General features: G+C 35.5%; 1 protein-coding gene and 1 long non-coding RNA gene across 21 annotated transcripts in view; one reads left to right on the plus strand and one right to left on the minus strand.

The window, feature by feature from the left end:
* Marchf1 (membrane associated ring-CH-type finger 1) overlaps window positions 1-27,946 on the plus strand; it is an 814,712-nt gene that overhangs the window by 404,060 nt on the left and 382,706 nt on the right. The window lies entirely within an intron of this gene.
* On the minus strand, window positions 4,295-27,759 carry LOC141416923 (uncharacterized). Its single transcript, XR_012441555.1, has 3 exons — window positions 26,959-27,759; window positions 13,403-13,576; window positions 4,295-7,905 (listed from the first exon to the last, which is right to left on the minus strand). It is a non-coding gene; the product is annotated as an uncharacterized lncRNA (long non-coding RNA).

The raw sequence follows: 27,946 nt of genomic DNA on the forward strand, positions 1-27,946 counted from the left end.
TAAAATATTAGGTACAATTCATTTATATATTGGCTTTCCAAACAATATTGAGTATCTGTTATGTGTCACACATTGTTTACTGTTTGTCATAATCACTCTTACTGTTATTGAGTTCCCATTCGTTTTTGAATGCTCAGCGTCTAGGTCAATAAATGCCACATAGATGTTCGTTATATGTTTACTGATGTAAGAATTGGTTTGATCATTCAGCTTATACTCTAGGAAATTGGATGCTCAGTTTTAATCTTATTTATTAGGGAAAAGTTCACAGTCTATAGCTATGAAAAACATGCTTTATACCTTGAAGCTATTTTTTCTTAATGGTGGGGAATTTAAATAACCTAATTAAAATGAAATAATATCTCCCTTATATGCAAAATAACTATGTTTATAAAGACAACACATTAGGAAATCAAATTGGAAATACCAACTTACAAATGGTGAGATTATATATTTTACTCTTAATGTAATAGAGCAAATTTTTGTACAATCACATGTAAATTTTCCTTTGAAATATTAATAATCTCAACTCCTTGAAACAAAAATCACTATTACTTTACAAGCACTGAATACATAATATTAGCTGTTGATAATAACATAGTATATAACACCAAATATACTAGAATTTTATAATTTTTATGTTATTGTGTTTACCATAGCTCAGTTTCTCAAAGATCATATATTTCACTCAAAATTGTGAGAAACAGAAAAGAAATTATGTCCTTTCTCTCATAGAAACACTGTGCACATTCTTGGACACCAAGCATAGATTCTTTGAGGGAAATCTATCCCAATCAGTGTGACTTACGCGGCTCTAGTAACAAAGCCTTCACAGTGCTCTGCATTCTGATTATGTGATTTTTTTAGGTGCAAGAATCTGTCCATTTGTAAATAACTGAAAAGATAAACTTGGTTCAACTGTACAGCATCATAGACTTTAAATGCTCACAAGGCAGATATAAATGCAATGCCATTCTGAAGGTGACTATGTCAACAATTCTCATAAAAGTGTCATATATAGTTGACCTGGAGACAATAAAGAGTAGATCTGAGTCTTTGATTTGGCTATTTGAAACTCTTTTATAATTTTATTTTCTCATTGCCTTAAATGAGAGAAATGTAGCCTAAAAACTCTAACAAGCCCAGTCTCTGGACTTCCCAAGTTCAATTCTACTGGGACATTTCTTCGCCATGGATCAGTTTCCTCATATGTAAATAAGGAGGTTGAAGGTAAGAGTCCCAACCATTAATGATGAGGGTTCAATGAGTTGATACATGTAAACATATCTCACTCTCTAACAAGAAAGACTCACATTTGAATACAAAGTACACAGTTTGAAGAAAATCACCCTTCCACACAACTTCTGTTAGTCCGTGAATACCTGGGTGTATGATTGTAACTTATTTATGATTAGTCCCTTAGATTCAGTTAACATACGTGCTTAATAAATTTCTCCTGAGACCTATTTTCTGAACTACTTAAAACTCTAATGTTGATGTTTTTATTCTTTTTCAGTTAATAGAAATATATTCTTAAACTTGTATGGAACCTTTACTTTGTAACACCATAGAAAAATTGTAATCAATTTCTGCTTTAGGTTGATTCTGTCTTTAACTTTACTTAAAAACAGTTGAGTATCAATTACATATTGTTGCAGGAAACGGTGAGGGAAATAAAGTCACCGAGACCACTTTTACAGGAAGCAGGAGGTTTATTATGCTAGCAGACTCAGAGAGGATAATTTCTCAAAGCCCTGAGCCCTGATCTGTGTCAGAGGCTTGGTTAAATACTTACAGAGTTTGCCCTTTATCCCCCTTACCACCCCCTCTTTTGGTATGTGGTTACAGTTGTGGGAAACTTTGCAAGGCTAGCAGGTGACTGCAGTGCTGCAGAACTAGCAGAAAGCTGCTTGTAGACTCAGAGTGGGGAAACCAAGGTGACTACCAGACACAGTAAATCCCAGGAGAATAGCCAAGCAGGCTCCAACAACATGTCACCTATGGTGTTGGGAACTGGTGGTACAAGACTAATATCAGCATAATCTCAACCCAGAACAAGCTCTAAATTGATCATGGAAGCAACATTTTTGAGTCCCGACTGAAACTATGAAAACTTTTAGTATGTGCTACATACTTAGAGGAAGTTATGGCAGTGCTGGACATTACATAGAATGACTCTAGGAAGATGAGAAAATGAACTTGAATATGCTGTCATGGAGTGGATTACAGAATACAACACTCACAAAGGAGAGAAGCCAAGAGTAAGAAAATGAAAAGCGGAGTCAACATGTTTAATGACTTGATTTACATTTTTTTTTAATTAGCAGTCCCAGAAAAGAGGCTTTTGGCATTATCTTAACCTAGGATTCTCAAAGTAAAGTCCTTGACTCTTGTGACACCAACATCACTTAGGAACATCTTAAAAATCCAAATTCTTGGCACATATTTTAGGCCTTTTGAATCAGAAATTGGGAAATGGAGCCCAGACAGTCTGACTTTAGCAAGCCGTTTAAGTGGAACGATTAACATAACCTAGATCATAGGTAGGCAACTGTTTACATTCACTGCTTATTAATGTCAATGAAACTTAGTTTTAAAACATCATTGTGGTTACTAAATTAATACTGAGTATTTACTTGTTTCTGCTAGTCTGAAGATAAGCAGCACATATCTTCTGCTTTCTCGTTAGTGATAAATCGTAAGTGAACCAACAATTCAAGGAAGTATTTGCTAAATTTTGAATGATTATTTGTAATACCAAATGGTATAGATATTAGAGAAAGTACTGATAACCATAGATGCATGTCACTGAGGAAAGGGTCAAGCAATGGAATTTAGAAGAGCTAAGATACTGTCCTGTTCAAGCTCTATGTTCCTAGATGGTCTATTTGCTACTGAGCAACAAACCACCTCAAGGCTGGTGGTCTAAAATGACAATTTATTATTGTCTCTCATAGTTCTGGGAGTTTATAGTGGACTCAGTTGGGAGGTGTCTGTTTTGGTCTCTTGTGCATTGCCATCTGAGTATGCAGATAGAGTTAGAATTCTTCCAACGTTTGACCAGGCTAGATGCTCAGGAGTGCTTCCTTACTCATACATCTCTCTCTACATTCAATATGTCATTCCCAGAACCTCTGCATATGACTTAGGCTCTTTAGCATAATTTTCTTGGGGTAAGTGCTCTTTGTGTCATGTGGATGGCTTTTGAGAGGGAGGAAGTATAAGCTCCCAGTCTTCTGAAATACCTGGAACTGGCACAGCATCAATTTTACCATACTCTTTTGGCCAACACAATCACAAGTCCAGTCTTGATTCAAGGGAAGGAGATACTCAGGTTTGAATACTGGGAGGCATATTTTGTTGTAGGGCCATCTTTGGAGACTTGGTACAACAAATCACTGATAATCTCTGGAAAATGTTAGGTTTGGACTAGATGATGTCTGGAATATTTTTAAAAGAAATGCTACAGTTTTAACTCAGAGTCTCCTGCTTGGTAGGCAAGCACTCTATCTCTTGAGTGCTCTTGAGCCAAGCCCCCAATCCTGGGACTATTCCTGTATGTAGATTCACCTTTCCATGTTCCACAAAACTGGGCTCCACAAACAGTAAGATAATATTTTAAATGCATATCATCAGTTTCCTGTTTCTATGTCATTTTGTTTTCAATTGGTTGCCAGTATGCAGCATTGAAAAAGAAAAAACAAGGATATTTTCCTTCTAGTTATAAGCTACCAGCACCTCTCAGGAAAATATGTCTCTTAAGTTTATGAAGCATTTGTCCTTTCATTTCTACAGTCAGAGTGCTCTAATGCCCCAGGCTACATCAAAAAGTGCAAATATATAACCTGTACATTTGTATATAAAGGTTTTAAAAGTCAGTAATAACTTATAAATTCATGCGACTGGAGCTTTTGAACTTTTGTCTCATTTAAATCACTATTCCTTAAAAACATAATGGTTTTATTCTGAGCCAGATGTTTTGAAGTATAAGGTTCTATAGAGAGATGCAGTGCCCTCTAGGAAAACCTGTTGAGTGGAAATAAATGTAAATCTTTTTAGAGTGTCTTGAATATACAAGCTCTATTGCTCATAGTAGTTATCTCGTAGGATCAAGCCAGATGTCACATCTTTATATGAAAGTCATTAAAATTTTACCGAAGAAGCAAAGTAAAATTCTAAGCTATAAGTAATTCAAATTACTTAAAAAATAGTTTATTCTCCAAAAACAGTGAAGGATTCTTAGAAAATTTAAATTCATAACAATACTCATTTGTTCTTGAGTGTTCTAATAAGAATGACTGGAGTATAGTGAGGGAAGGATGGAGTTGAGGTGTAGTCAGGGGATGTACATGCAAAGTCTTTCAGTCTGTTGTAAGGCTATGTTTTTTATTCCAAGGGTGAAATTATTCAAATATTTAAAAGGCTCTCTGAGTGCAGTATGGATAATAAACTGTAGAGGAGTTCTGGGAAAAGTGACAATTGTTAGAAACACTGTTCCCAAACATTGATCAAAAAAACATGTGGCTGTCGCTCAGCAAGGCAAAAAGAAGAGTTTTATTTCTGCAGAAGGGTAGAGCCACAGACCAGAGTCTGAGAGGCAGAATACACTAAGAGTGGAGTCAGCTCAGTTTTTACCAATCTCTGTCCCTCACCCTGATGGATGGGTTTGGGTTCACAATCTTTGTGACTGGTTACTTAGAAAAAGGGGCATGTGGGACCTTAACGTAGGGAGAACAAGATAATTCTTTTGGACAATATTCATCTTTAAGTAAACAGTTTGAGATTAGGCCATCAGGTGATAAACAGCTCTTTGTTTGACCTCAATAACCTTGCAAGGTCAAGCAACATTTCACAAAGCATGTAGGCAGCAGTTTGGGGAGGTTAGAGGCCATCTGCACAGTGATAGGTTTACATTAAGTCCTTTGACAGAAAAGACCTGACTTCAGTTGATTCTCACACAATGTAGATCAGTAACTGGATGGTAGTTGTGGATGTGAGGAGACCTAGTGAGATTCATCATGCTGACTCAGAGTGGATCTATTTGGAGGTTGGATGTAGAGTGTAAAAGATCTAAATAGTCAAAAATGACTTACAGTTTTTATGGCCTAAGCAACTCAACAACTGGCAAGTAGAACTCTTTCTTTAGCAAAAGCAATGCAAAAGAGCAAGTTTCAGCATAAAGGAAACCAAGACTTGAATTTACATGTACAAGTGCCTATAGCTGTATCTGGTACATAATTAAGTGGATGCACTTTCATTATTTATTTACTTATTTATATATTTATTTGTTTTTTGATGAAATATGTTAAACATATCTTTTAAAAATGGGGAAAAAAGACAAACTTGACAGCAAAAAAGAGCATTCTGGCATTCACAGAAAATTAGGATCAGTGGATGGTATAATTTTCTGGGCAACACACTGCACGCTAGGTTTGATAGTCATAAGAAACCCTAAAGCCACGGTCTTTATTAATTTGTAATTGCAGTTAATACATGCATGCAGAAATTTTTGAGAAGAAATATGTCTTAGTACTTTTATGATTGAAGAATTTGACAAGTGATTTAGTAATTTAGTATCAGTTTAATTGAGCAGTTATCATTTTTGTCAAAGAAAAAAAACATGCTATAACTGAAATTTCCATTGGTAAATTCAAATAAGATGTGCTAAAAACATGCAGATTCCATTTTTAGCAGTTAAAAAATAGTTATTTAAGTACTAAAAAAATATATAGTTTCTATATTTGACAGAAAAATAGAAATCACTTTCTGAAATTTCCAATAGTACTGATGCAATGTGAATGAATCTCCTGGCTAAGTAAGAACAAGTTAACAGTGGGGGTTCTTGTTGGATGAATACTCAGCTTATTTAGACTAAACATACAATCGTCACATTATTTGCAGATTTTGTTGTCTTTTGATGAAGACACAACTTCATAGGAGTCATTATTTCAAATTGAATAATAGGAACAATATTTATGTACTTAAACAGATATCCACTATAGAAAATCATGTCACCATTCCATATTTATTTATTTCCTCCCAAACTACTTATCAGTGACCTCCACATATAAATTAAACTATTTATTTTAATAATTTGTGGTCTTCTCTTAAAATTTTATGTCTAAGGTGGTGTAGTTTACTGGTATGTTTTTGTTGTGTTCCTCATGGAAATGTTCTCCCTGGTATCATCTGTATTTGTTGCTTAAAGGAATAATTAATGAAGTGAAAAACTTACTGTTAATTTACCAGTGTGCTAAAGAGTTATCATCTGATCTGTTCACTTAAAAGTGACATTATGGCAACAGTACTGACTTCCTTTTTGACCAATTCAACTAAGTGTAATGATGAGATTTCCAAAATAAGAACTCATCATATATTGCATTATTTGTGTCAGCAGAGTTCATGCAACACATTTTTGAACTCATATGATAGGCATTTTAGTAAACATTTAATGAATAACTAAATGAGTTTAGGAAATCTACCTTGAGGCTATGATTTCAGAAAATTTGAGTCAATGCTATTAACTATATTAATTATTATCCTTTCTTTTTAAATTCTACCAGTTTTTCCTATTCATGTCCATTTTCTGTTCCAGGACCCCACATTGGATTTTTCTTCTCATGTCATCTTGTCCACTCTCCATGATAGTTTTTGAGGTTTTTGAATCTAATTCCAAAATAGGGAAGTGTTTATAGTTCCTGATACATTTTATACTAAAATGAAAGTTGTTTCAATTCACTGATAACATCTATCATAATATAATGTTCTTGGCATTGGAATATAGACATGACTAGAATGTTCTTTTTTGGAGAGGCTGTAATGTAAGCAGAACATTCTAGACATGACATAAGTGCTATATCAGAAAAATGGAGAGGACATAAGTGAAAGTGTCTGACTCCAACTGGAAAGTTGAGATGGGTCTTCAAGAGAGAGTGAGTGAGACTTCTATAGACAATGATGGCGTTTGAGACAGTACAAGGACACAGAGATGAGAACCAGAATAATTACAGACAGAACTGCCCATACAGTGATGAGTGGGTTATGAAAAAATACAGTGGCCAGGGACTGTCAGACTCAGAACCTTGTATGTACTGCTGAAAAATGTAGACTTTATTTTGTAGGCAATGGAATCCATTAAAGTTTTCTTCTCAAAGCAGACCCTGTTCATTTCTTGCCCTATATCATGGGGGCAGAACTTGCTGGAGATCATTCTGGAGGGTTATTAGATTTGCATTCAGAGTGTTTCCTCTCAAGCACTATGTGTCTCCTTTTCTTTAATACTTAAAAATGAGTTGGAAAGTCTTTAGATCTCAAGCTTTCATCCATATACATTTTTGGAACTTATGTCTTAATGTAAATTTTGATGTAACATATAACAGCATATTCATTGTCAGAGTTTGCATATTTCTTACATATAAGAAACACGATGTCATGAACAGAAGCAAGGACTACAGAGGAACACAGAATGTCACTAAAATTTCGAATTGGTTTTCTAAATGAAAAAAAAAGTTGATTCTTTTATAAAAAGATAGACTTAAAATTCCAAGTTGAGCATCAAATGAAGCAATTTAATGCTGGATTTATACAAGGTGCCAGGGGCAAATTTATTAATTTTAAAGCATGGCTTTACTGATTTTTGTCTCTGTGTGAGAACCCAGTATTATGTAGACATTGATGCAGAATGTGTGATCATCATCTGGGCAGGACTCTATCCATATGGTATCTGCATTTGTATCAAGACCCCCAGGTGATATATACACATTCAGGTTTTAGAAGCACTAATTTAAGACCTACTTCATCAGATTTTTTAAGTTTTATAGTTTTTGATAGTCACTATAAAATTATGATTAAAGTTTGGTTTTGAAAGATGAAAATCTGTCGAGACAACATATCTCAGCTGAAAGTCTGAAAAGAAAAAAACCATTATGTATAATTACCAATCTTTTTAAATATGCATTTTATTTTCATGCAAGCACATGCAAGGGACAAATGGGAAAATTGTTTTTAAGTATCTTTAAATGTCATCTCATTAAATTCTACTTCTTCTGATTATGCATTTTTAATGACTGGATGAAGCTTTCTTGTCTTCCAAGAAAGTTTTAGATAAGGAACTTTAAATACTGAGTTCTTTTTGTTGTTGTTGTGCTGGATGTGGGTACATGTCCTATTTACAAAGTTTCTTACAATGTATCACATACATCATACTTGAATTTCCCCCCTCCGCTTCTCTCCGCTATCCCCCCCTCCCTTGATACCTGGAAGTTTCAACAGCTACCATTTTTGCGTTTACATACATGTGTATACATTGTTTGCAACATATCCATCCTCCTACCCTTTTCTCCACCACCTCCCCTCTCCCATCAATGGCTCTCTCCACCTCCCTGCGGAACCTGTTCTGCTCTCCTGTTCTCCAATTTTGTAGAGGAAAAACAATAGCTACACAGGGAATTTTCTTGTGTTGTTCCCATTCATGTGTGTATTACACCACTTGCAATCCTCTTTGTTCCTCCTTAGTCCCCTTCCCATAGTAGCCCTGGCCAGTTTAAAATTACTACATTCATTCCTGTTCAGTGAGCTCATCAACCTCATTCAAGATTTTGGTTTCCTGCCCTTGCCATATCCCTCCCTTGCACAGCCTCCTGTTAGCGTGACCCATGCCTCAAAATATTGCTGCATTTGCTTTAGGTCTACAATCGACATATGAAGAAGAACATGTGGCTTTTGGCCTTCTGAGCCTGGCTAACTTCACTTAAGATGATATTCTCCAATTCCATCCATTTACTTGAGGATGACAAGAATTTCATTCTTTATGGCTGAATAAAATTCCATTGTGCATAAATATCACATTTTCTTAATCCATTCGTCAGTAGTGGGGCATTTTGGCTATTTCCATAGCTTGGCTATTGTGAATAGCACTGCAATAAACATAGGTGTGCAGGTGCCTTTGAAATAACCTGAGTCACATTCCTTCAGGTAAATCCCTAGGAGTGGTATTGCTGGATCAGATCTATTTTTACTTTTTTGAAGAAGACAGCATACTGTTTTCCATAGTGGTTATACTAGTTTACATTGCCATCAGCAGTGTATGAGGGTTCTTTTTCACCCTCATACACTTGTTCTTGATGTTAGCTTTTCTAACAGGAGTGAAGTGGTGTCTGTAAGGAACTGCCGAATAAAGACCACGCCACGTGTGGAAAAGAAAGATTTATTAGGAACCAGACTACAAGGCTGTCACTCTTTTGGGTTCAGAGAGAGCAGCTTGGCTGAAATGGGTAGCGGGCTTTATAGGAGGGGCCAAGCCATGGGAGAGGGACAGAGTCTCTGGTCTCTGATTATCTGCAATCACCAGATGGAACAGGTCGACATGCCTGGCTAGTTGAGAAACTGGAAGTTACTGAGATTTTGCAAGCAGAGAAACAAGCAGGGAAACAAGCAGGGGGGATTGGCAAGCGGTCATAAATCAGGGGGTCTGGTTTCAGTGCTAACCTCAGGAGCTTCCGCCCACCCCAAGAATGCCAGTGACCTAACAGTATCTTAGTGTGGTTTTGGTTAGAATTTCCTTTATGGCCAGGGATGGTGAGCATTTTTTTCATGTGTTTTTTAGCCATTTGGATTTCTTCCTTTGAGAAAGTTCTGTTCAGTTCAGTTGTCCATTTCTTTATTGGGTCATTGCTTTTTGGGGAGTTTAGTTTTTTGAGCTCCCTGAATATCCTGGTTATCAGTCCCTTGTCTGATGTAGAACTGGCAAATGTTTTCTCCCACTCTGTAATGGTCTCTTCAGTTTGGAGACCATTTCTTTTATTGTGTAGAAGCTTTGTAATTTTCTGTAGTCCCATTTGCCCATCCTTTCTCTTAGTTGCTGAGCCACTGGGGTTCTATTAAGGAAGTCCTTGCCTATACCTATTGCTTCCAGAGTATTACCTGCTTTTTCCTGTAATAGCTTCAAGGTTTCATGTATTAAAGTCCTTGATCCACTTTGAATTGATACTTATACAGGGTGACAAACATGGATCTAGTTTCAATTTTCTGCAGACAGATAACCAGTTTTCCTAGAAATGTTTGTTGAAGAGGCTTTTTTCCATTGTACGTTTTTGGCACCTTTGTCAAAAATTAGGTGGGCCTAGCTGTGTGGATTCATATCCAGGTCCTCTAATCTGGTGCACTGGTGTTCATATCTCTTTTTGTGTCAGTACCATTCTATTTTTATTGTTATGGCTCTATAGCATAGTTTGAAGTCAGGTATTGTAATACATCTACTGTTGCTCTTTTTGTTCAGTATTGCTTTGGCACAGTCTTTTGTATTTCCAAATGAACTTTAGGGTTGATGTTTCAATCTGTATGATCGATGTTGTTGTGGAAAATTATGAGCTGAGATAGGAGTCTCTGAGGCAGATTAGCAGAAAGCAATGTTTATTGTGCTGGCACACACCCAGCAGACTTGTGTCCAAAGGCTGAGCCCTGAGAACAAAAGGGTCTCACCTTATATATCCTTGCAAGCAGGTTACAGAAGCAAAAAGCAAAGCTCAACCCACATATGGCTGCATGTGACTTCATTGGCTATTTCCCTAGTGCTATGTGACCTTCATGTTTCAATTCTTTAAGTTTTATCTCTCTGCTTTGCCATCCCCTCCCCCATCTCATTGTCAGAACACCAGCCTGTTTCTTTTCTGGTCTCCCCTTTCTTGCTACAATGTCATTGGGATTTTGATGGGAATTGCATTGAACATGTAGATTGCTTTTGGTAGTATAGCCATTTTTACTATGCTGATTCTGCCAATCCATGAACATGGGAGATCTTTCCATCTTCTGTAATATTCGATTTCTTTTTTCAATGGTTTGTAGCTTTCATGTAGAAGTCATTTTTATCCTTTGCTGAGGTAATTCCCAGGTTTTGGGTTTTTTTTTGAGACTATTGTTAATGGAATTGTTTTCTTATATTCTTTCTCAATCTGTTCCTTGTTGGTGTATAGAAAAGCGACTGATTAAGCTGTTTATGGTGACTAAGAGTTTTTTGTTGGAATATTTTGGATCTTTTAGGTATAAGATCGTGTCATTTGCAAATAGGGATAGTTCGACTTCTTTTTTACCTATTAGTATTCTTTTATTTCTTCTTCCTGCCTTATTGTTCTAAGACTATATTCAATAAGAGTGAAGAAATTAAGCTTCCTTTTCTTGTTTCTGACTTTTGGGGAAATGGTTTCAGTTTTCCTTATGAAGTATGATGTTGGATGTAGGTTTGTCATATATAACCTTTATTATGTTGAGGTACATTCCTTCTATTCCTACTTTCATAACAGCTTTTATTATGAAATGGTGTTGAATTTTATTGAAGGCTTTTTCTGCATCTATTCAGATGATCAGGTGGTTTTGTCCTTGCTTCTGTTAATATGCTGTATTACATTTAATTATTTGCATGTTGACCCTTCACTGCATCCTTGGGAGGAAGCTACCTTGGTCATGGTGAATGGTCTTTCTGATATGTTGTTGGATTTGGTTTGCCATTATTTTATTGAAGATTTTTTTATTCAATATTCATTACAGAGTTTGGCCTGTAGTTCCCTTTTTGGATCCTTGTCTTGGGATGAGTGTAATGCTGACTTCATAGAATGAGTTAGGCAGTGTTCCACCCCTTTCTACTTCATGGAAAAGTTGAAAAAGTGTTAGAATTAGTTCTTCTTTAAAGGTCTGGTAGAATTCAGCAGAGAATCCAACAGGTCCTAGACTTTTCTTTTGGGGAGACTATTGCTACTTCAATTTCATTGCATGTTATAGATCTGTTTTGGTGATTAATATTCTCTTGGTTCAGTTTTGGATGGTTGTATGTATCTAGAAATTTGTCCATTTCTTCTAGATGTTACAATATATTTGAATATAGGTTCTCAGAGTAGTCTTTGATGATTCCCTGGATTTCCTTGGTATTTGGTGTTATTTTTCCTTTTGGGGGTTCTTTCCCTCCTCATTTAGTCAGATGTGACAGGGACTTACCCATTTTGTTTATTTTTTCAGAGAACTAGCTAGTTTTATGTCTTGTTGATTCTTTGTAGGTTTTTGTTGTTGTTTGGTTTGGCGGGTTTTTTTGGTGTCTATTTTGTCCCTTATTTTTATTATTTCTCTTCTTCTTCTTGTTTTGGGTTTTGCTTGCTCTTGTTTTTCTAGGAGTTTGAGATGAAGCAATAAGTTGTTCATTTGAGATCTTCCTGTGTTTCTAATGTACGCACGCATAGCTATAAACTTTCCTCTTAGGACTGCCTTTGCTGTGTCCCATAGGTTCTGATAGGTTGTGTTTCCCTTTTCATTAAATTCCAGGAATTTTTTGATTTCTTCCCAATATACCAATACTTGGACATTGGAAGAACTGTTGCTGGATAAAGGAGTAAGAAGGGTGGATGGGGTGAGAGGGGGATGGGTGTGAAGCATGGGGGTTCTAGGGTACCAAGTCCCTAGTGTGTGTTGAGGTGTAGTTCAGTCATTATGGAAGATGGTGCTATTGTCATGATTGCTGAGGGACAGGAAGGATGGGGTAATGTGTAAAGTTGTTATAATAGACAATTCAGTGGGTGGTGTGTTTTGAGGAGGTTGAGGTATTGGAGGGAAAGAGGGGGAGGGCAGAAACATGAGGAAGGGAAAAGAAAGGGAGAGAAGATGGAAAGAGTTGAGAAAGAAAAAAAATGGTGTAGAGAAAGGAAAGTGCAGCAATAGAAGACTGAGCAAGTTAGTGTTAGGACAGAATCGAGATGGGAGTTAGGGAACAGTAAGATTGAAGAAAAAAATGAAAATAAAATTAAAAGTTAAAAAAAAGTAAAGTAAAATAAAAATTAAAAGGATGTATATATTTAGTATATACCACAAAAAAACAATTTAACGAATATTCTGGACTCTTTCCTCTGATTTCAGGTTGAGGTGGTGATGCTTTTATTTTTTATGGGGGCTTTAGCTAAGACATTGTCCCTTCCTAAGTCTGGTAGGTTGGGTTGCATGGCAATGAGTGTTTCTCTTCCTTATTGGACAACTTTAGTGGGGCTCAGCTCTTGGTGTTTGACCCCAGGCTTCCTTAGTGGAGTGGGGCCTCTGGAGCAGTCAGGTTCTCAGCAGTGATCCATTGAGGGGTTGGTAAATAAGCAGTCGCCAGCCTCTTCCGCTCACAGGGCAAGCCTGTGAGTTAAATGAACTTTTCTGTCGGTGAGACTCTTAGTTTTTTAGCTTGCTCTCAGTTTCTTTAAGGCAGTGCAGGGCCTGACTTTTCCCACAGGGGCTTTTTCAGCCCCATGTTCTGCCCCTTCCCCCCAGGCAGCGCGGAAATATTCCCTCTGTGTACTTGGTCATTAGTTTTCCCTAGAAGGGGTGCAGTCGCCTCCCCAGCTGTGCTAGAATATGTGGGTTCCTCCCAGAGTGTTGCACTCACCTGGCAGGTTAGCAGATTCACTTGGCTGAAAATGAGTCAGCCAGCACAGGCAGGCAGCAGCTGGAGGTTCTGTGTCCACACGTATTATGGCAGGTCCAGATACTCTCAAATGTTTTCAGGTCTTTGCCATTTTCTGTGTTGGATTTTACCTTTACCGACCCAGGTGGGAGGGAACTAAGAGAGAGAGAAAAAGAAAAAAAAAAAAGTGGCGGATCGGCCTGGGCTAGCTGACCCTGCTTTCAGCTCTTCCCTGCCACTGAACAGACAGGCCCGCCCGCCGGCTGCAACTGTCTAACCCTGCCCTGGGGTGTTATGCACTTTAAAAATTAGCTTAAGGGTCTGGTCAATGAATATTATGTACCCCTGTGTTGGTGGTATCTTGGTTGGCAGGAAAAGCAGTATTACCTAATCCTTGCTGCCATGAAAATCCGGAGTAACTGTTTTACTGTCAGCTATCTGCCATCTTATGGGTCTTGTTTCTGAAATGCCCTCCTAAAACTGCTCTTGTTTCCTACTTTCCAAAGTATATTCCTTTTGATTGTTATTGGATGTAGGCCAAACTCTTCAGTCTGACAATCTGGCATTTCCAGCTCCCAGTCACCCTAATCTCACTAAATTCTCAGTGGAGCTGAGAATGATCTCCTGGAAGCTAGATCATTCTCAACATTGAGTTATTTAACCTAAAACTTAAATGTTTGGATTTATGTTAAATTGGAACATCACGATTGTTCTAAGAATCTGAATTTCTTGAGATTTCAACAGACGATCTTAGTGTTCTATTTGATTTCTAGAAGAACTATAATCTTACAGCTACTTTAAGTGGAATTTAATAAATGAAAGAAATCCTTTACCTTTCAAAGCACCTATATCCTTTACTTCATTGTTTCCTTATATATATTTTAAAATGTATATACAGGATTTATTGCATATAAATTATTGTTAGGGTTATAGTGATTTTTTGCCATCAAGAAATTAGCACAAATACATGGAACACTTCCTTCTTCATGAATAATTTTGATACAGTTCTCTACTTATCTTATTGAACATCAGGTTAACTTTTTCTATAAAAGACCAGATAATAAAGAGTTTTGGCCTTTTTGGTTCATAAAGTCCCTGTTTCACTTCACCTACTTTAATCTGTCATCGTAGTTCAAAAGCAGCTATATGAAATATATAAGCAAATAAGCACTAACACGTTCCAAGAAAACTTCGTGAACACTGAAATTTCAATCTTCTAGAAACTTGTTATTCTTTTATTTTAACCATTTAAAGGTATAAACTCCATTCTTGGAGTTTGGGCTATACAAAGAGGCTGCCTTTCGCCTGCAACACGGTTTGCTAACATCTGATATAAGACATTGCGTATATAGCTATGTATTGATAGTGATTCACTATTGACTTCAGATTTAGTAAGTTCCTGGTACCTAGACCACAATGCTGCTATTGTGGGGATTTTTGTTGTAGTCATATTGATTTGAGAAGAAAAACAGAGATTGAAAAAGAAAGAGAACTAAGTGAACTAAAAGTCATTGTAAATCTAAGTACTAACACTCTGTTTAGTGTTATATCTTATTTAAACTTCACCATAGCAGGTTGAAATAGGTACCATTATACACATGAGAAAATTGAGGATTATGGACTTTACAAGTGCACAGTGTGAGGAAATGGTGGGATTCATCCAAATCTGACTCTAAATTCTGAGATATTTTCACTGTATCACTCTAGCCACAGTGACTCATGCAATAAAAATGCATGCTAATACTAAAAGATTTTTTTTTATTTTAGAGGACAATGAGGGACAAAGTCACAGAAAATGTAATATTTGTTTGAAACCTTTAGGTGGATTTCTGACAAGTGGCTGAAGGGTAGAGGATGACATCCAAATATATTGGTGCAAAGGGAAGAGAACACAGTTGGAGGCTAAAAAATAGAGAGATGCGTGGAGAGTTTTAAACTTTCAGAGGGCATGCCATTGTCTTTCCTCTCACTCCTCATGCACGGATCTTCCTCTTCCCTTATCATTTTTAGCCTTTTAAGCTTGATAAAATTGGATTGGTTAACATTCTTTATTTGACTTTCTGTTTCTATTCTTGGTCTAAATTTTTTAAAAGTAAGCTCAATGCTGCTCACCTGGCCCTTCTGAGTCCCTAAGAAACAGCTCAGGAGGGCCTCCATTTCTCTGATGATTTGCATTTAAGCCTTTGGGCCAATTGTACTTGACAGTAAGCAGGCATAAAAGACAAAGGAGATAGCCGATAGGGGGGTTGTGTCTTTCATACACCATTGCCTTTCGTACTTTCTCAAAGCAGATTATAACCACATAGCTATTTAGATGATATGCAAATTATATCTGGTCACAGTATTTGAGCTAGATACTAATTACTACATAGGTGGAGTGCTGAATATTTCATTAGTACAAATATGCACCTTATGCAGACTCTCTTTTTGTTGTAAAGTGAGCCTGTTGGGAAACATAACCCATAACATTTTTCTCTTAATGACTCAGTCTTATACTTTATAGTGTGCTTAATTTTTAGGCATTAATTGTTCTTTGTTCAGGAATCCCTCCTAACCAAAAGAGCCATACAAAGACAATGAAGATATAAGTTAAACCTTTACACTTGAGTTTAGAGTAAGCTTGTAACATGATATGAGAAAAGTTAGGCCCTAACAAAGATGTCACATGTCCTTGGGTTAGTGTTTTCTGCAGTGTGCATCATTATATAGGATAAAAAAAAAAAAGCATGTGTAAGGAATCTCTGATATGTGAAATCATATAATATTAGAGTATTCAACTTTGATTCAGGAAATAGACCATAAGATTTTGTATTTGGAAGATCAAACTTAAACGTATGTTTGTCAAGCCTTTGTGCTTATTCAGGACAAAGCAGGCAATTTTCATGGTGTCTTAAAGAAGTTAATAGAATCTTTGTTGCTGCTAAATAATCATTTCTTGAGATTTAAGAAATGTTCTGTCTATTATAATATTAAATTGTGTCACAGAATAAAAAAGTGAGGAAACACAGGCAGCAAATAATTTTATAAAAGTGTGATTTGTATAATCCATAGTATGTAGCATATTTAAAATGGTTACCTGGGGATTGCTTGCTAATGAAAATACTGTTCTAATCCACTTTAAGCTACAGATTATTGAAATAGCATTTATTTGTGGAGCTACAGTCAGGAGTATGATTCATATTTCCTAATTGATTCCTTGGGCTATCCCTAATACATGTCTTTAAACTCTACTGATCTACCTACGTAACTGTCATAGCAGGCCTTTAGAAGCAAGCTGTAAACTGCAATTGTTGCTTTTAAAAATTACCTTGGTACCATTGCTACTTTGCCTGTCTGATTTACTCCCTCTTCCTTTAGTCCTAGATTTTACTTCTTGTTCCCTTGGGCCATCGTTTCAGGGATGCCTTCAGCAGACCACTCAGACTTTCTCTTAAATATTTTTACTCTCTCACTTGCCTAAAATTTGATTTTCTTTTTGGTTTTAATTTTGGACTGTGTATCATCTACCGAAAAGCATCCTATTTACTTACATGGGCATATTTCTTCAAATTCTGTTCTCCCTCATTTAATGTGGTTATTCACATCTAGATAGCAAATCTACCTAATAATGCATTCAGGACAAAGGTTAATTTAAAGGTATTACAGGAAGAGAAAGGCCATTGATAAATAGCTTTAAAGATAAAATTACAGCTATGGATAAAGACAAGTACAAATACATGGACTATCTGCAGAAGTAATAATCCTTTTCCTCTCTTTTTTTTATCTTTTGGCCTCTATTAAGACCAGTATTCCTCATTTCCACAATTGTTGTCTCAGTTGAAGTGATTATTTTGTTTCTTTTTCTTTTTATCTTTTTGGTAATTGCCAAAAAGTTCAATCCATGTGAGTCAACTCTGCCAAGACTGTAGGGCTCAGATTGATCTGACTGCAGCCATCTTGAGTCTTACTGCTGTGGTTGTCCCTGGTCTGTTTTCTCTGCGTAGCCTCTCAGGATGCTCTGGAGCTTTATGATCAGGCTCTGCTGCCATCATAAGCAGGGATGTGCCTGATGTCCTTGAGATAAACCGTGTATACTCCAGTTTAATGAAGTCACTTTTGTCCTCATCATTAAAAAGTCCCCTTAGACACAAATCTCAAGATCCACTGGCCTTACTGCTTCCCAGACCACACTTCTGTCAGGAAGTCCCCAGTAAAACTGCAGTCTGTGCAATCTTGCATCTGTCTGCCCCTTTCTTTGGTCTCATGGCACCTTGTGACCAGTTCTTGATACATTGGGACTGAATTGTTCTGGAAAGAAAGACTGTGACATCTCATGCTTTTTCAATGCCAAAGCAGATTTCTTCAGATCAATTTCTTGAAATACACTTTTAATAAGCATATACTTGTATAATTCAAATAAGGCTGTAAATTAGTATATTTTGTCACCCCAAGATAACATTTATAACCCTTAGAATCATAATGTGGATTCTGGGAACTTCATGGCACTACATGGTATGGTGCCCTTGAACGTATCAAAAAATGGCTCCAGGGTTAATATCCAAGATTTACCTTCCCCTAGATTTGATGCTTCTGATTTTTTTACTTCCTCATACTTATCCCATTATGATAATGATTGCTGTTTTAAAGCTTTCATCATTTTATGTACTTTCCATGGTTACCATGTTATCTTGAAAGTGGACATTTATTCTTGTGTTCGGGTTTTCTGATATTCCTCCAGAAAATGCAATCATTGTAGTACTCTACTTATCTCCAGGGCCTCTACTCTTGTTGTTCGCTCCTTTTAGAATGGCCTCCATCCTCTTATACAGATAACCACATCCTCTGTATAATTTTAAGCACAACACAACTCACATCTTGTCAACATACCACCTTCCCTAAGAAAGCTCTTTTTGATCAGTCTTTAATTTTCTTTATACAGCCCCTACAAGCTGGGTCATCTCAATAGAAATATCCAGTAACTAATTAACCATTACTTTTTTTCACTAACTTGCACTGCTTCCTTAACTGTAAATTTCATGTGGGTAACTATTAAATTTTACACCACAAAGTCTTAAGGTACTAGACATGTAGTAAATTCTTAGGTGACTACTCTTCCTAATGAGAGTAAATGTGCTCTCTATCAGGACATCTAAAAATAACCTAACCTCTAAGAATTTGTTTCTTAGTATGGAAGATATGTAGATAATGACACTGTCTTCTTTGATAGCAATATTGTTAAGGAACCATTAAAAGATAAAGTGCACCAGGTAATGCCATTTTAGGAACTGATTGTTTAGTTTAAAATGACAATGTATGTTTTATGACTTTATTATTATCAGCCAGATTTTAGTGTTATGCCTAGCACACCATGTTAGAGAAACAAAGTAGAATGGTGAGAAGGCAAAAATGTAGTCAAGAAAGAGTAATGCTTATGGGAGATGGAAGTAAAGAAGTCTACACTGGGGAATATTACAAATTCATAGCTTTAGAAATTTGATATTAGCCAATAGAAATGGTTCTTTTTCTAAGAAATTATAATAACTACAAAGCATTTTTTTGGTCCTTAGCTATGAAATAGAAAAATAAGGTGAATAATTATGAACCAAAGGCAATTTAGAGCATATACAAGTTGAAATTAAGTTATCTAAAAAGCAAGTGGCTTCTGGACAACATAGCAGCAACCCATTTCCTGTTTCTACTGTAAAGAATACCCCAAATATAGTGACTTAATATAACACAAATTTATTATTTCAGAGTTCTAAAGAACAGAACTATAAAATTGGTGAACATGATTCTGTCCCTTAAGAAGCACCTGGAACTGAATTTATTTCTTTGCATTTTTCTAGCTTGTGGAGACTATAGTATTCCTTGGCTTTTGGTTCTACATCACTGTCACCATTGTTTCTATTGTCCTTCTGGACTTTCTCATTTTGGTCCTCCCTGCTTCCCGCCTTATAAGGACCCTGTGCTTATATTGGTTTCACCTGGATAATTCAAGATAATTTCCCCCCTCAGCATCCCTAAAAAAATCATATTTTCAAAATCTTTTTTGCCATATAAGGTAGCATATTGACAGATTTCAGGGATTTAGACATGGCCATCTTTGTGGGGAAGATATTATACTAGCTACCATAGCTATTAAGTATATTAGGATCTTAGTTCATCTTCCTATTCTAACTACTTGGAAAAGAGTAGCACAAAAACATGAGATTTTTAGATCATATTGTTAGTAGCTAAGTTTTATACAACGTGAAAAAACCTTTTCCAAGTGTCTTTACATTGAACATTTCCACAATTCACAAGTTTCCAACATATTTCTCCTCATTTATAACATTTCTTTACACACTTGCTAAGCCAAAAAGTTCAAAGTCAGTATTTGCTGAATATACTATTTTCATTTTCTTCCCGTAAGTTTATATAAAAGGCAAAGGCTACCTCTATTTAGCAAATTCTTAAAAAAGAAAAAACTCTATATTTAAACACAGACCTGAATATTCTTTACAGAACTTGATAGCACTTTCTAGTGGTTTTCATGGTTAACATCTGAACAAAATGTTTCAGTGATATTTAAGGGGCATGTTTATAAATAATGCAGTTTCGTCTCATGGAAAATAAATCATGGAAAACTGAATCATTGCTTAACTGCTGAGGACTATTGAGATGTCTCTGCACCACTGAAAGCACAGCCACAGTCACATGAAGTTTATAAGATTTCTGAAAGCCAAATTAATCAGCATTGATTGTTTACTTGTGCTCAGTGTAATCTGCAGTCCCTTGGGTACACACACATACAAAATTGCTGAAAGCATGATCTTTCTATCTATCTTTTTTGGGGGAATTAAGTGAGTAGTCATAAAAAGTAAATTTCATTAGGAAATGATGAAAATTATTGCCTTGAATTAAAGGAGTCGGGGAACTTTCCTAGAAGCTATTATTCTCTTTTTAAAAATAAATGCTATTGTGTATAGATGAGGTATACAATGCAATATTATGGGATACATATAGCTAGCAAAGCAGTTACTCTGGTAAAGTAGATTATATATATATATATATATATATATATATAATCTCATATACTTATGCTTCTGCTGGCAAGAGCAGCTCAAATCTACTTGTTTAACAAAAATCCCTAATGCAGTTTTATTAAATTTAGTCCTCCTGTTAGACATTAGATCTCTAAACTGCATACATATCTGCTATTTATAATTGATCTACATCTCCTTAATTTCTTCTTCCCACTTCTACTATTGTCCAAAATAGCCACTAAGAAGTGGTTGTCTCTAAATATTGGAGGTCTTTTTATTTTTGTTTTTAAATTGACATTATTTTTAATTTGAATCATATAACTTGAGCATTGGAGAGGAGAAAATAAAACACTATGGACCAAGACATGAAGTTGATAAAAACAAAAATCAAAGATAAAAACAAAAATAGAAGATAGAGATGGATGAAGTATTGGGAGGAGGTGTTTTGAATAGATGATTTAGGGAGCAACTCAGAAGGTCCAATAAGCAGATAGACAAAGCAGTGTTCCCCTGTAATCCCAGTACTCAGAGAGTTGAGTCAGGATGATCAAGCCTGGGCTACATAGTTTGACACTGTATCAAAAATAATTATTCCAGAAATGGGGGTAGGGGATAAAGGAGAATGATGGGGGGGGTTTGAATTCAAATATGATATATTGTAAGAACTTTTGTAAATGTCACAATGTACCCCCAGTGTAACAATAATAAAAATAAATTTTAAAAGTATAATCAGTCAGCATAATTAGCATAGTTCAGAAAAGTAGTAAAGTTTGGGCTTGTTAATGCACACAAGATAGAAAAATCAACAAAACCAACAAAACCCTAGAATGGAAATTTTCTCCACCCACAAACATGCACTATATTCACACAGAAATATACTTCTCAGTGTTCAAAGAAAATTATGGAGACTTTCATTGCTTTTTTTCAACTGACATTCCAGATGCCAAAGTGATCCAAATGTTTATTGAATTTTATGGAATGAATGATTTGAATTCATTTTCCACATAACGTTTTGTAACAAATTAACTTTAAAATTTATGTTTTAGTGCAAACTGTAAAACATCAGTTTGATGCTATATGTATTTAGGTTTCTTTTTGTTTTCCATAGATGTGCTAGAAATTGAGAATGAGGATTGAGCTTCATATTTCCCATAACAGCAGCCTAAGATGTAGGGAAGTTGGAACATACACCCTCTACCCAATAATAGACAGGTGACTGTTTAGGCTGGGCATCCTATAACTCTCCAAGGAGACTTAAATATCTTCTAAATGAAAACCCATCCCTTCGAGTAACTGAGAAGCAAAGTATTCTAATAACCTGTGATAAACCTATGAATGCACCCCTTTTTTTCTTTACAATAGTTCATCCTTTGAAATATCAAGATTACTCAAGAAATGAATTAAGATTGCCCAGGGAAAATGCAATTTTTCAATTAAAATAATATGTAAAATATTGAGTTACTAATCAAAAGCTAGTTTATGGAGGCAATGAAATATGCAACTGATGAAAAATTTGTAATGGTAACATTGCCGGAACTGAGCTCAATAACTCATAAAGATTTAGGTTTTTTTCTAACTTAACTATTAGACAAACTAACTTAAAAATATTATGAGTGGTGATTTTTTAATACCATTTAAAAATTATCCTACTTTCACCTACTCACCTTAATCAATCCCAAAGAGATTGAAAATCATATCACATGGATATTAGGCTATTATTAAGAAAGACTCATTTTATTATTAAGCAAGGAATTTTGGTTACCTTATTTTCACCTAATTGCATCTACTCTTCTGCTCTTCAATTAGAGATTGAACGTTGTAGGACAAAGAACCCCAGAGGGGGAAGAGACTGGGTCTAGACTATAACCAGGAGTTCAAAGAAAAATTGATATTTCTGTAAAGATATGAATAACAAATTTGGCATTTAAAAAAATCATTAGGAATAGAGGCTAATGTAGGAATTTAAGGGCATCTAATATCAGTTTTTATGGCTTCTTCCTCATGCTTGCTAGGCCTGTGCTCTACCACTTAAGCTATGCCACCAGCCTTGGCTTCTTCCTCATGTATGCAAGACAATATCATTTTATATTTTGCCTCTACCCCTAGGGTTATTTCAGAAATAAATTGGTCCATGAATATGGAATAGTAAGTCAGATACCTGTACTCAGAGTACTTAAGTTGCATGGCTATCAATAATAAGTTCTTATAGGTGAATTTACTATTTTCATCTGAAAGCTGTATCTAAACATATTAGATTGATACTAATCTGGCAAGACTTGAGTCAGTCAAATTGTCATGAATGTCTGTGTGGAAAAGTAGAAATGGCCTTGGATTTTTGGTTAAGATATACGTATTCTAGTTAATTCTCTGCTTACAATTAATGTGACTTTGAATAAGTTACATTGCTAGTATTACCTTAGTTTTCAAGTTGGGTTTTCTGGAGCAGGTGTTAAAATTTGGGAGTTTAACACATTTCTTAGAGGAGGTGTGGCTCTAGTGGTAGAGCGCCTGCTTTGTATGCATTAAGCTCTGAGTTCAAACCCCAGTCCCACCAAAAAAAAAAAAAAATGCTATTTCTTAGAGATAATATTTGGAAAAGAAAAGGAGAGGAGGTAGAATTGAGCAAAGAAAAAGTTGAAATGTATTGCAGATCCAACACAGCTTTGACCAAACAGGCTGGAAGCTCAGGGGAGAATGTTTCAGTAAAGTTACCCCATGACTGGACAAAAGGCTGCTTTTATCTACTTGCCTTACTTACTCCATCAGTGGACATGGACTAACCCAAGAAAATTCATTACATCAGGTAAGGAAGCTTTCGGCAATGGAAGCAAACCTAAAAGAGGTAACCGCTAGAGACTGTCTACTGGCAATACGCACTGCAGCTAGGCAAGCCCGTCTCTAAATAGTAACACCCTGAGGCAATAAATGGTGCATTGCAGTCAAGGATTAGGGAAGCATTTTGTAACAATGTAATGTGTGAATTATTAGATGATCTATAAGACCTAATAATCTAAAAATTTTGTTTGTAGACATCATAAGCCCACACTTAAATTCCTAGGAAAATTCTAGAGCCAGCCCAAGGATGAAGGCAGTCTTGAACTTCATAAGCACTTAAAGGACACAATGGCCAGAGCATCCTTCAGTGGGTCTTTATAGATTTTGTTTGTCTACAATCCAACTCCCTTTCTCCTCATGAACAGAGCCTCGATTTTGCTTTGGAAAACCACTGCTCTCCTACTACACAATAGATAGGTCGTCTGCCCTCTTCTGGCTGAGAGGTATACATCTAAACCTATTGCAGCCAAGGCGATGCATTTTCGCTAGAATTTAAATTGTGAAAGTGACAGGAATAGGAAAGAAATTATTGATGTTGATTCCTCTATAAGATGACAGCTGCCTTAAGAAATAGTCCTGGTTCCTGACAAGCCTGAACGTTAACTATTAAACTTTTGCTTAATAGCAAAATATTAGCTACAGATTATTTCAATAAATTCATGGTTATTATTATTAATTATTTTGGTTAACCAAAGTTGATTTGAGTTGATTACAGAGAAATCATTATGTGACCTCTAGAAATGGTACTCAGACTATTCTAAATAACAGTAATACAGTAATGATAACTTACTATGAGTTGATTTCTGAGACATGAATGCTGGATGAACTAGTGTATCCATTTTGTTCTTTCTTTAGAAGAGAGCTCTTCTCCAAATAAATACAATTCCACATTAAAAATAAGGTCATTATGGATGCTACAAAATCCAAAATAATTAATGAACAAGAAGGAGAAAGCTAAATTGAAAAAAAATGTTTTAACTTATGACCAGAGAGAATTTTTTATTAAATAGAACTGTCCAAAAAATATCTAGACAGGTAATGAGTTCTTCCCTGTAAGTTCTTATGAGGAAAAAAAATGAAGAAACAGATGTTTTGTTTGGAAAACTATTAGGATGTATGTCCCTTAAACTCTCCCATCACCATATAATCACTTGGAAGGACATTAGAAAAGGAAATTAATAAGAAATGTATTTAAAATGGAAAACTATTTAAAAACCATCTTTTTATGATTCTGTGTGCCCCTATGATAATTCACCTATACCAACAGCTCAAGTTCTTGTCAATATATGTAACATAAAGTCAGAAAACTGCCTAAGAGGCTTATAGGACAATCCTCCTTATCATCTTGATGTAAGTCTTAACAGGAATTACAAACAGAAAAATGTCTTCGTATCCAGAAAAGAATTTTTCCAGGACTCCTGGATATAAAGTAGAGACTTGAAACCTATAACTAATTTCTTTGCTTCACTATTTTATGCTTCTGCCACTTTAAGAACAACTTCTGAATTGGCCGTGGGGGATTGAGTTATTTTTCCAGGGAAAGGGTGGTGTGGAACATTAAAACATCATAGACATTTCACAAAAGCAGACTGTGACTTTTGAAAGAGGTAATGTAAGTCAATAGAAAAGAAATGTTAGCACACTGTTTTATTGTTCATGAAGCGAAATACAAGAATTTTTATTGAGAAAGTGTCTCAATTTAATCAACCCTGCACACTAAATTGAGTGTATAAAATATTTGACTTGACTGAAATGTAACCACAAAGAAGAAAGTTCTTGACTTAAGAAACACAATATGAAAAGAAGTAGACAGGTTTATTCAAACCTGCAGACATTTTCTTTAAATGAAGCATTTCTGAATATATGTTAACACTTTTAAAAATTGAATCACAAATTTAAATAGTAATTTTAGCACATTTTTATAATATTCACTATATATTAAACAATGGTTTAAGTGCTTTACCTACATTAAATCCCTTAATCACTGCCCATGCTCTGTGACACAGTTATGATAATTTCTTTTAAACAGAAGTACTTAGCTATACTGCTCTTAAGAGACAAACCAGAAAATCGAGGACTGTCTCTAAAGAATCTGTGAAAGAGGGAGATCCATTCTTTGGAAAGAATTTGGTGTGACATATTTTGTCATATGCTCTGTGTGTTTAAAGATCCAAGAAGGTCAGTAAAAAGGTAGTAAATAGAATGCCTAGAATTTGAAGGCAGGAAGAGTCATTTAGAATGCAAAAATTTATCTTTTACTGCTATTTAGCATATGTCAACAATTCTAATAAGATCAGCTGGGTTTCCTAACTGCTTCTACTACATCTGACAGATTTACCCCTACCTCAACATTTGCTCAGACTCTTTTGCTTTCATTGTTTCTTAGAATATCCATTCTTTCTGTTTAACTTATTTACCTGAATTCAGTGCCCTCTGTTTTAAGACCTTTGCAAAGCTTTCTCAACAAATGCAGTTAAGACTGGGTTTACCTTTCTTTTCCTATTAATCTCAGGATTTGTACTATGTAATTCATTAAGGAAATCTTTGAAATATGCTATTATTCTTATTTGAAATGAAGTAAATGACATTCAGAGAAATTAACTTTTTTTTCACATTTTTAAAACTAGGATATATTCATTGTATGGGGAGATTTATTGTGACAATTCCAAATAGGCTTACATTGTACATTGACTAGATCACTCCCACTCTCTCTCCCTCTCGACCGCCTCCCACCCCACTTAAAACAATTGCAAGAGTTTCTTTGTTCTATTTCATATAAGTATATGAAGTCCATGAACCATACACACTCACCTTAATCTCCAAGAGAAGTTAAATTATCTTCTCAAGGTTACATAACTGGTGGGAGCAAGATTCAAGGCTTCTAAACTTACACAGGGTGTTCCTTAATTGTTGCATCTGTTTTGTGTTCAACTAGATTAGAAACTCCAAAAGAGAAAATATCATGCCTTACACTACTGTATGTCCCCAAAGTTCCTAATACAATGTTTTGTATAACAGCAGAAAAAACTATTATAAAAGCAAATATTTATTGTTTACTCCATGCCAGATAATTCCTTTCACAACACTGTAAGGTAGGCACTGTTACCACCCGTTCTGCAAATGAGAGAGCTTCTTTTAGAAATAATCAGCAGATGAATACGTATCTATGCTTTTTTAAAATCCTTATTTTTGCAATGCAAATTCACTTTTTAACATAAAGTTCAGTATTTTAGAATTTTATTAAATGAAACTCATGAATATTTCATAGAACGGCAAAGGAAGCCAGTAAACAAGTGTATGATTTAAGGTTTGCTCCTCTGTGAACAGATCACTTCTTTGAGTCTTTGACATTGATTGTGCTTGACCCATGTTCTACAATGTCTTACAAATTGAATGACAATAAGGAAATATGTGTGAAGCATGTATGCATGCATAACTTATTAAAGTATACATACATCTAATTGGCATTTGCAGCTGTATTTATATAGCAGCTGTATTTATATTTTTCCTCTTCTCCTGAGTATATTTATAGAAATAAATAAATACATTCTTATTTCAACCCTAGTGCATTAAAAATAGAATATATAAATAAATAAGGCAGAAATCACAAATAGGTAGCTTGGACCCCTTGTCTTAGTCCAGGTTTCTATAACAATACCACAGAGTAAGTGACTTAAACAACAAAAATTTACTTCTCACAGTTCTGGAGGCTGGGAAACCCAAGATCAAGGTAGAAGATCCAACTTGTCTGGTGAGGTCCTTCTTCCTCGTTAGCAGATGACCATCTTCTGCATGTATCCTCACACGATGGAAAGCAGACAGCGGAACAAGTTCTATTATGTTTTTTTCTTATAAGAGATCTATATAATTGCATTCATTAGAACCTCACTGTCATAATCTAATTAACTCTCAAAGCACCATCCCTACCATAGGGACACAAACATTCAGTTCATAACACTCTTACAACACTTTTCTGCATCAAATTCTCTCTTCAGGCCAAACCGGTCCTCAGAGGAAGTTCCTTAGGAATGATGGTTCTGCATGTTGTGCTGGCTTAAACTAGAAATGGATTTCTCTATCATTACACTCCCAACCAGAAATGTCCCTAAAAACTAGTGACAAAAAGTAATCTTTCTTATGAATAAAATTTGGAGTCATTTATTTTGTTAAATATTTTATCTTGTATAACAAATTCTCAAAAAATAAAGCAATATACATATTAATCAGTGGTTGCTATTGTTTGGTGCTATTGTATGTTCAGGGACATACAACAGGATTGGCAGGTTGGTGACAAGAAAAAATGGAGAAAAGTTATGTGTATAGAATGGGAAAAATGATCAAACACCATCCACTACAAAGACTTCCCAAAACCAGATAAATGTGAAAATGTGTTCTATGGATGCCAGTCAGACATTTTCTCCAGTGAGGTAACATACAGAATTGGATGATCAAATTTGACTCACCCAAATCAGAAATTTCACCTATTACCAAATGTTACTGAATTATCAAGCTAAGATCCTATGTCCTGACTTCCTATTCTGGATATATTCTTTTCCCCAGAATAACAGATAAGGACTCTATATAAGATTTGTTGGATTATCTCAAGTAATGCGAACATTTAACTCACAAAACATATACATTTCTATCCCAAAGAGTTGCATGGTCCTTAGGGAGTGTGCCTCAGAGA

The sequence above is a fragment of the Castor canadensis genome, chromosome 14 (genome assembly GCF_047511655.1).
Source record: "Castor canadensis chromosome 14, mCasCan1.hap1v2, whole genome shotgun sequence".
NCBI lineage: Eukaryota > Metazoa > Chordata > Mammalia > Rodentia > Castoridae > Castor > Castor canadensis.